This window comes from Papilio xuthus, unplaced genomic scaffold (assembly GCF_000836235.2).
Source record: "Papilio xuthus unplaced genomic scaffold, Pxut_1.1 DF826663.1, whole genome shotgun sequence".
In the NCBI taxonomy this organism is placed as follows: domain Eukaryota; kingdom Metazoa; phylum Arthropoda; class Insecta; order Lepidoptera; family Papilionidae; genus Papilio; species Papilio xuthus.
In genome coordinates this window covers 11,245-21,113 of record NW_013531986.1, presented here as the reverse complement: position 1 = coordinate 21,113, position 9,869 = coordinate 11,245, and the positions used below count along the sequence as shown (strand labels likewise).

General features: G+C 32.6%; 1 long non-coding RNA gene across 1 annotated transcript; it reads left to right on the top strand.

The window, feature by feature from the left end:
- The first annotated feature begins 1,142 nt into the window (after positions 1-1,142).
- On the top strand, positions 1,143-6,643 carry LOC106122967 (uncharacterized). The gene is made up of 4 exons (XR_001228126.1): positions 1,143-1,305; positions 2,501-2,652; positions 5,510-5,620; positions 5,798-6,643. It is a non-coding gene; the product is annotated as an uncharacterized LOC106122967 (long non-coding RNA).
- The last annotated feature ends 3,226 nt before the right edge of the window (positions 6,644-9,869 follow it).

Genomic DNA, 9,869 nt, shown 5'->3' with positions numbered 1-9,869 from the left:
AACATATCACTGCCTGCATTATTATGATATGTCTCTGTGATCGATCGATCTACCCAACCAACCAACCAACCAAACTAACTAACAACGACAGTTTTTTAATAATAAATTAATATCTATAAAATATAAAGCCTAATTCTTTACCTCTCTTGCCGCGACCTGTATTTTGCTTAATTAACTTTTATGACATTAATAAACACAATTTATTATTTAAAAACTAAAAAGTTGATTGTCTTTATCCCTAATACACAGGGGTATGACACTTGTTGCGCTATCTGTTGGTAATTTAATTTGACTGGGATAGTTTTTATTCTAACGCTAATAGATGGCGCTCAAGTAATTTGTTTTTAGAATAACAGAAATAAAGTGCGGAGAACGAATAATATAAAATTTTAATTTTTTTTATTTAAAAATTAATACTTTTTAAAAAGTATTACTTTTTATTAAAAAGTTAATACTTTTTTAAAAAGCTAGCTGCATTCCTTGAGAAAAAAATAAAGTTTGTGCTTCGTTTGAAACTTAGCGGTGTCAGATAATGTACATACTAATGTATATACTAGATGGCGCTGTTGCCAAACAACATTAATGTGATGTTACCAAAAAATATTTTTTATTGTAGAATACCTTATATTACTTGTCTTAAAATCATACATACATAGTTAAAAATCGGATCTAATCTTATGTAAAATGGTGAGCAATAATAGAAAAACGTACCTTAAAATAGAACAATCTTTGTAATAATATTCTAAAATATTTTAGACTTTAAAATATAGAAAAAAAAACGAAACAAATGTTCTTAAATAGTCAATCCATCGTTTTTTATTTGATTAAACTTAAACATAACAAAACTTCATGTCAAAACAAAAGTGAATCTTAAAATTAATATCATATTGCCATTTACTTATTTTAAATTAATTAAGGCTTTCTTATATTTTGAAATGTCATTATAGTAAAAAAATCGTTTTTACTTGTTCATAGCACACTGTTTGCAGTTTGCCCAATAGGCTAACAAAAAAAACATATGGCTTCTATTAATTCATACCGAATTTAAAAAATAACATCATGATCCATTTTATAACGTATTTTAATATAAGTATTTAGTTAAATCTACTAAAAGCGTTTAATTTTAAATTCCGAATTGACTCGATGTATCGAATAACATGGTTCTTATTTCTGCAACCCTATTTCCGGTAACCGAATGTATTCGTTTTTTTTCTAGTCGTCTCCTCGGTGGTCGAACGGTGTAGTTAGTTGTAGAGTTTAATTCGAGAAAGAGCTACGGTTTCCTCAACTCATAGCTGCTAAACTGTAAGTACACATAATTTTCATTGCTTTTAAGTACATCTATGTAAGTTATTTTAGATTTTGTAAAGGAATGATTTAAATTTTGGAACTTTTACCTTTTATCCTTTGTTACAAACACTTAAAGTACGATGATATATATTGTCTTGTTTTAATTACTGTTTGTTTATCTTTAGTGGAGATTTATGGACATTATAAAGCGTATTACATTTGTTTTTAACGTTTTGCTATTTCATGGTATACTTTTCGTAGCGTACCCTTGCACAGTTTAGAAAATGGCGGCCGGGCGAAATTTTTTAAGACAAAATTTTTCACTATTTAGACAATTATATATCATTATTCGTTTTATAATATACATATTAGCATTCTTTGGATTTAATTTAATGTCTATAGCTTGGATTATTTCTTCCATTAACTTTAATTATTAATGAAGGTGAGTCAAAAATGCTAGAAAATTCCGGACTTTTAAAATAATGGAACTTGCTCACGTGTTATTTAATTAATGTTTTATTTTTGTTGATCTTTACAGAAAATCAATTTCTCAAAGTTATTAGAGTATAAAACAATTATAGATATAATTTTAATTCTTTGGATATCAATATAAACAATTTTACAAAGTACAAATATGCAATAAATGTCAACAACTACAAACAAACTAAGCTACAGTTATCACTGATCTTGTTTGTGTAACAATTAATCAATATCTTGGGGCAGAATTACTAATTTAACATCTTTTTTTTTCTAAATAAATGACCAATGACTATCTTTTGTCTATTAGTTTTGGCAGTAGCATTGTTTTCACTAAATTTTGCTGCCATATAAAGACATGCTTGAATTATTGAACTAACAACAAAGGAATAAAACTCTTCTTCCTTGCCTTAATTCCAGTCATGTGGGGTTAGTGCACAGGGTTTTTATACACATTATGGTTTTGGTAAAGAACATAGTCTGGAAGAGCACATAGGCTAATAATTATGTTTTTAATTCCACGCGTACGGAGTCGCCGACGACAGCTAGCAGTATTATAAATGTGAACGTTTAAATGGAATTTTGTTTGATGTTATATCTTCAGAACAATTGAACAGATCCCGCTCAAATTTGGTGTAGATGTAGCACATAGGCTACTATTTTTTTTTTTAATTCCGCACAGATGTGACAGCTATAAATTTATAAATGAAATTCTAATAATTGATAATGTCAGTTTCAGATTCGAGTCATGGGAGACATGTTGGCGGTCAATCCAGTGTCATCACAGTTGCTAAGATGCAGAGCCAAGGCGCCTGTCAACAGCAGTCAGCTCTGTGCATGATAGATGTAACCTGACTTGGTGACTGTTTATTGGATTTCAATGAAGTATGTATGTTTTCATTTATATTTGTGACTAGCTGTCTTCCGAGACTCCATCTGGGCGGAATTTAAATAAAAACTTAATTAGTAGCCTATGTCTTCATCCAGACTATGTTTTATATCTATACTAAATTTAAGCAAGATCCATTGAGTGACTCCGTAGATACATTCAAACAAACATCCATCCATCTAAACATTTACATTTATAATCTTAGTAAGATTGGACACAAATTTCTTTACTTGTGCTATAAAATGTCATAAAACATTTTTATTTCCTTGAAATTAGACTCTTCCTGTTAAGAGATGGTCTCATGTACATCTTTAGTTCTTATGGCAGTACAATCTTATAAAAAAAGTGTTATTTGTTGTTCAAAATGTACTGGAATGAATTTATTCTTTAATAAGTTGAAAGGATAAATATAGTTTGTCGATTCCTTATGGAAAATGGACTAGATTTGTATTGTAATACAATATTTTAGTTTTAAGGTGTTGAAACAAAATAAAGGTTAAAAATTACAAACTCCTTACTGCATTTTGGTAGATATGTGCATAATTCTTATGACATAACAATAAATATACATATAAATTAATCCAATGTAACAATGACTTCTAAACTCATAACTGTTGGCTTAGTGCTAGTTGTTATGAGTGTGTTTTGTCTAGTAATGCAATCAAAATATCATCAATTTCATTTGCGATTGTCATCCCAATGAGAGTGGCAGCATTTACTTAGTACAACAGTATTTCACATTATCTTTTTCTCTATTAACTGTAGGCAAACTTAAATAACAAAGATGTTTAACATTTTTATGAAATATAAGTGATAAGTGAAGTGCCTGCATGAACATCGGAGTGAACCAATAGGAACCATGAATCAATGAAAACTATTGAAGATCATCAAGGCCTTTTAGACCAAGAGCTACAAACTTCATTGGCAAGTTCTGATCTTGCAAGAGTCTCTCCACATAAGAACATTTATAACAAAAACTACAGGCAGCTGGTCCACAACATTGTGTACAACAAATGCAAGCAGCTGGTCTACAACATTGTGTACAACAACTGCAAGCAGCTGGTCTACAACATCGTGTACAACAAATGCAAGCAGCTGGTCTACAACATCATGTACAACAAATGCAAGCAGCTGGTCTACAACATCGTGTACAACAAATGCAAGCAGCTGGTCTACAACATCGTCTACAACAATTGCAAGCAGCTGGTCTACAACATCGTGTACAACAACTGCAAGCAGCTGGTCTACAACATCGTGTACAACAAATGCAAGCAGCTGGTCTACAACATCGTGTACAACAACTGCAAGTAGCTGGTCTACAACATCATGTACAACAACTGCAAGTAGCTGGTCTACAACATCGTGTACAACAACTGCAAGTAGCTGGTCTACAACATCGTGTACAACAAATGCAAGCAGCTGGTCTACAACATCGTGGACAACAACTGCAAGCAGCTGGTCTACATCATCGTGTACAACAAATGCAAGCAGCTGGTATACAACATCGTGTACAACTGCAAACAGCGGGCCTACCACACTTCTCAAGGTGTAAAATTATCAGTGATAAATTTTGTTACGTTCTGCAACAACTTAAAAAGTAGTAGGTTTATTTACCACAAAGACAAATTATTTGTCTATATTTTTTTACTCATTATTCATTGTTTTATATTTTAGAAAAAATGCAGTAAGGGGTTTTAAATATTCCTACAACCCCAAGTCAAGTAGGAAGTTTACATGATATGCACATATTTGTTCATCTCCAAGTTTTAGTACGTCGGTTGTATTTTTTACATATGCTAAAATTTATTATTTTTTTAAACATAACGGGTAATTTTGATTGACTACTACAAAAGTGATTTTAGTGTGCAAGTGTAGTACTAGTCTCTCTCTAGATGTGTCTAGTTCTAGAATTATCTGTTAAAAAGTTCTTTTCAGAACTACTTAAGTGTGGGATATAAGCAAAAGTTCTTCTTAGAACTCTAGTTTCTATGGGATTTCAGAAAGGTGAATTAAAAAAAGTTCTTTTCAGAACTACATCTTGTTTCTATGGTAATCAGAAGATCAATAAAAGTTCTTTTTAGAACTATCTCCAGTTTCAGAACTCCACAAAAGTCAATAAAAAGTTCTTTTTAGAACTGAATAGTTTCTATGGTAATCAGAAAATAAAAAAAAGTTCTTTTTAGAACTAACACTAGTTTCTATGGATTTTAGTAACGTCAATAACAAAAGTTCTTTTCAAAACTGCCTCCTGTTTCAATGGTAATCGGAAGATCGAAAAAAGTTCTTTTCAGAACTGCCTAGTTTCTATGGTAATTACAAGATCGTAAAGAGTTATTGTCAGAACTTACTCTCATTTCATTGGTAATCAGAAGACCAAAAAAAAGTTCTTTTTAGAACTAACACTAGTTTCTATGCATTTTACTAACGTCAATAACAAAAGTTCTTTTCAGAACTGCCTAGTTTCTATGGTAATCTGAAGGTCCCCAAAAGTTCTTTTCAGAACTGACTACTTTCTATGTTAATCAGAAGATAAATTAAGTTCTTTTTAGAACTACCTCTAGTTTCTATAGAACTTTATTAACGTCAATAACAAAAGTTCTTTTCAGAACTGCCTAGTTTCTATGGTAATCTGAAGGGCACCGAAAGTTCTTTTCAGAACTGACTACTTTCTATGTTAATCAGAAGATAAATTAAGTTCTTTTTAGAACTACCTCTAGTTTCTATAGAATTTTATAAACGTCAATAACAAAAGTTCTTTTCAGAACTATTTCTAGTTTCTTAATAATCGAACGTCTAAAGCATTGGCTCTTAACTGCTAGATGTGTCTTATTTGTGTACTTACTGGTGTTTTAGGACTTGTTGCAGTTATGGGAGCATGCAGTTAGCTGGTGCCAGGAGATATGAAGACGTGACATTTAGTATGCGCCCTTATACTGCAGAAGAGTAAGGTTAAGTAATTGCCAGGTAATTGTTATTTTATTGTTGTACTTGCATATGTATTTTTGTGGTGTCTAAAGTGTAAATTTTATGTATACAGAAAAAGGAAAGTTCTCCAAATCGGAACTAGTGGAACCTAATAATGTTCTATGAAATTGATTTATTCAAACGTATTTTTTTAGAGCTATAAATCCATAATTTCAGTTCCAGGTGCAGTGGAAGAGCGTGCTGACTGCTGTTTGACGGTGCCTCAGAGCTGAGCATCGCGCCGGCGTCACTGCGGCGCCTCAGCCCGAGCTGAGGCCGTGCTGACTGCTGTTAGACGGTGCCTCAGAGCTGAGCATCGCGCCGGCGTCACTGCGGCGCCTCAGCCCGAGCTGAGGCCGTGCTGACTGCTGTTTGACGGTGCCTCAGAGCTGAGCATCGCGCCGGCGTCACTGCGGCGCCTCAGCCCGAGCTGAGGCCGTGCTGACTGCTGTTTGACGGTGGTTTCAGCCCGAGCTGAACTTCTGTCTTTTAGGTGATAGTTTACCTACCTAGTACCATAAATGGTAAAATAAGTAATTTCTTATTCTTAACTAAATGTTATTTAATTTTTGTATTACTGTCTGTAATTCAGTTCATAGTAACCCCCGAAATTATTAACCAGAAAAGTAAAATTTTAATTTTTTTTATGAACAAAACATAAAATTTCATAATTTGGACTTGGTAATTATTTATTGCTGATTAATTTTCATTTAAATTAATAAAAAAACGCGCCAAATGTATCTTGGGTTTGAGATTTGTAGTAAAATAAATTTTGTGGGTTACTTCGTTAAAAATCCTAAAACAAGTAAATGTATGTCGGAACCGAATTTCTTTTACTGAAAGCGAATGTAACAACCTACAATTAGGTCATTAGATTGAATCGCAACTCATTAAATTTTTGTACATGTTCTTATTAAATTTTTTTTAATTCTCTTCCATAACCTCTATTTTTTTTTCTAAAAATCTACAGCTTATTATATGTACCATAATAATTATTGAATATAAGCCTAAATTATTATTTTTTGTGACTTCTTTTTCTTTATTTTTGGCTTCATCACGGTTTGTGCATTAGCCTGCGTTAAGTAGAATGATTTTTATGATCGTCATTTTACTTATTTACAGATTATGAGTAGCAAAAATCGTAAGAAACTTATCGCGATATAAAATAAATAAATCGAATTAAATTTACAAAGGAGATCAAAAATATACAGGGGGGAAAAATTACAAAATTAGATTTTAATGTGATTCCAATAAACCTATTTATAATATATAAAGTTTGAATAATTTAGTATATTATATGTATGTAGAGTTTATTGTCCAGCATCCAGTTGTGTGTCAGGTTGTCCTTCGACATAGGCCTCCCCTATTTTCTTCCATATCTATCGCGCGCTAATCTTCGCCATCCCGTTGGTAGATCGTCTTCCCATCTTTTAGTTTGTCGTCCTCTTTGCTCTTATTAATATCAGTGTAATTAAAATAAAAGTAAATTGGTTAGTGTAGTTGATTGAGTTTGCCTTAGAAAATGATAGAAATGCACATCCATTGGAATAGGCTCTGGTATATTGTAGTCCCTTAGAAGTAATTCATGAGTGACATGTTCAAAACCTTTACTGTGTTTAGGAGAAGTTCTGGGTTTAGTGAAGTTTTTTAATAAGATATGGTACTTGGAGGTGGTGAACTAGGCAAATCTGTATTTCCACCAGGAAGATATTTAATTGGGAGAGAGGATGCTATATAGGCAAATGATTTAGAAATATGTAATTTTGACGCTTTAACATGAGATATACTATTTTCTGCCATTTTTACTTTAATATTTGTCTCACATATTCCGGTCATCTTTTTATGAAGCAAAGTGTAGTCCAGAGCATAAACAAAAAGAACCACTGTCTTTCTCCACATTACAAGTATCTCCAGTGTGCACACTTGTAGCATCTGGAATTTGACCTACATTGGACCTAGGTGTGCCTAAAGCGGCAACATTTAAAGCGTTGGATAGTCGCGTATATTTTAACAGGCATGGAATTGTACATGAGTTCACGTTTAGGTAAAATTTAACCATCAAACGTAAACACTGTTTGAGATGGTACCCACGTGGGTGTGTTGGTTATTGTGACTTTAATTCAGTCATCTGACTCAAATTGTCATATTGTTTGCCTTTAAATTTTAAATTGGCTTACAGTTTTTTTTTGTAAATGTGTTGTTGATACCATTTTTCGAATTTAAAAGTTGATTCAAAGTAGCCTGAGGTTCGTTTGAGTTTTATATATAATATAAATGTAATTTACTTTCTGAGTTAATTCTCGTGGACGAATTCAAGTCTTGTTCTCTTCTAACTCCCTCCTCTGTTTGTTAAAGTTTATACAGTCTCGGCTACCGTTAACTTATTGCAACGGTCATTTCGCTTTATTGGCGAATTCGGTCTGCTGTGTTACCGTCTAATAAAAAAACAATCTCGACAATTCAGTATGAGCAGCGGTCACTACGCTATTTTAGCGAAATTTGTTGGCCGCTTGCTTTGTTACCGTCTACTGAGAAATAAAAAAAAATAGTTCCAAAAATTCAGTATAAGTGAGCAGCGGTCACTACGCTATTTTAGCGAAATTTGTTGTCGGCGCTTGCATCTTTGTTACTGTCTACTGAGAAATGAAAAAAATAGTTTCAAAAATTCAATATGACTGAGCAGCGGTCACAACGCTATTTTAGCGAAATTTGTTGTCGGCCGCTTGCTTCTTTGTTACTGTCTACTGAGAAATAAAAAAAATATTTCCAAAAATTCAGTATGACTGAGCAGCGGTCACTACGCTATTTTAGCGAAATTTGTTGTCGGCCGCTTGCTTCTTTGTTACTGTCTACTGAGAAATGAAAAAAATAGTTCCAAAAATTCAGTATAACTGAGCAGCGGTCACTACGCTATTTTAGCGAAATTTGTTGTCGGCCGCTTGCTTCATTGTTACTGTCTACTTAGAAATGAAAAAAATAGTTCCAAAAATTCAGTATAACTGAGCAGCGGTCACTACGCTATTTTAGCGAAATTTGTTGTCGGCCGCTTGCTTCTTTGTTACTGTCTACTGAGAAATGAAAAAAATATTTCAAAAATTCAATATGACTGAGCAGCGGTCACTACGCTATTTTAGCGAAATTTGTTGTCGGCCGCTTGCTTCTTTGTTACTGTCTACTGAGAAATGAAAAAAATAGTTTCAAAAATTCAATATGACTGAGCAGCGGTCACTACGCTATTTTAGCGAAATTTGTTGTCGGCCGCTTGCTTCTTTGGTACTGTCTACTGAGAAATGAAAAAAATAGTTTCAAAAATTCAATATGACTGAGCAGCGGTCACTACGCTATTTTAGTGAAATTTGTTGTCGGCCGCTTGCTTCTTTGTTACTGTCTACTGAGAAATGAAAAAAATATTTCAAAAATTCAATATGACTGAGCAGCGGTCACTACGCTATTTTAGCGAAATTTGTTGTCGGCCGCTTGCATCTTTGTTACTGTCTACTGAGAAATGAAAAAATAAGGTACCTGGGTCGAATATGGTCATCTTAAGGTTTGGACTCACGTAACTTTTATTATACAAGACTTGGGAACAAAAATTATCGTTTTGTATAAGTTATCTATCTATGACATGTCTAGAACAAATAGTTTATTATATTATAATATTTTGGACTACAAAAGTTTTTTCAAAAATATGGAAAATTACCATATTTCCGACCGGGTTTGTAAATATGCTCATACTATGGGCATATTTACCGTAAGTGAAAAATAAAAGGGAACTTAATATAAGAAATGAGAAGTTAAATAAATATATAGTGTCTATAATATTAAAATTGTTTATTTAAAAAGATAACTCTTCAGATAACAAAAGAAAACATAGCTAAAATTAAAAAATATCTCGTGAGATCAACAAATCGACAATTATAACTGAAGAAAACTTAGCGAAACTAAAAAATATGTCTTCTAATATCAACAAATTTAATCAATGGTACTTCTTCTTCTTATGAAAAAGTTCTAGTTTGGCTTCATATAACTAAACTTAAAAATATTTCTTCAGACAATAACAGAAGAAAACTTGTCGATACTAAAAAACAAAAATATCTTCTAAGATTAACAAATGATGTAATTAATGGCACTTCTGAGGTGATATCAACAATTAGCTGAATCATCTAATCTAATCTTCGCATCGGATGCAAATATCAGTGCGTCTTTATCAGTGGCACTAAGTCCAACGCATTCTTCGTGGTTTTTTTTT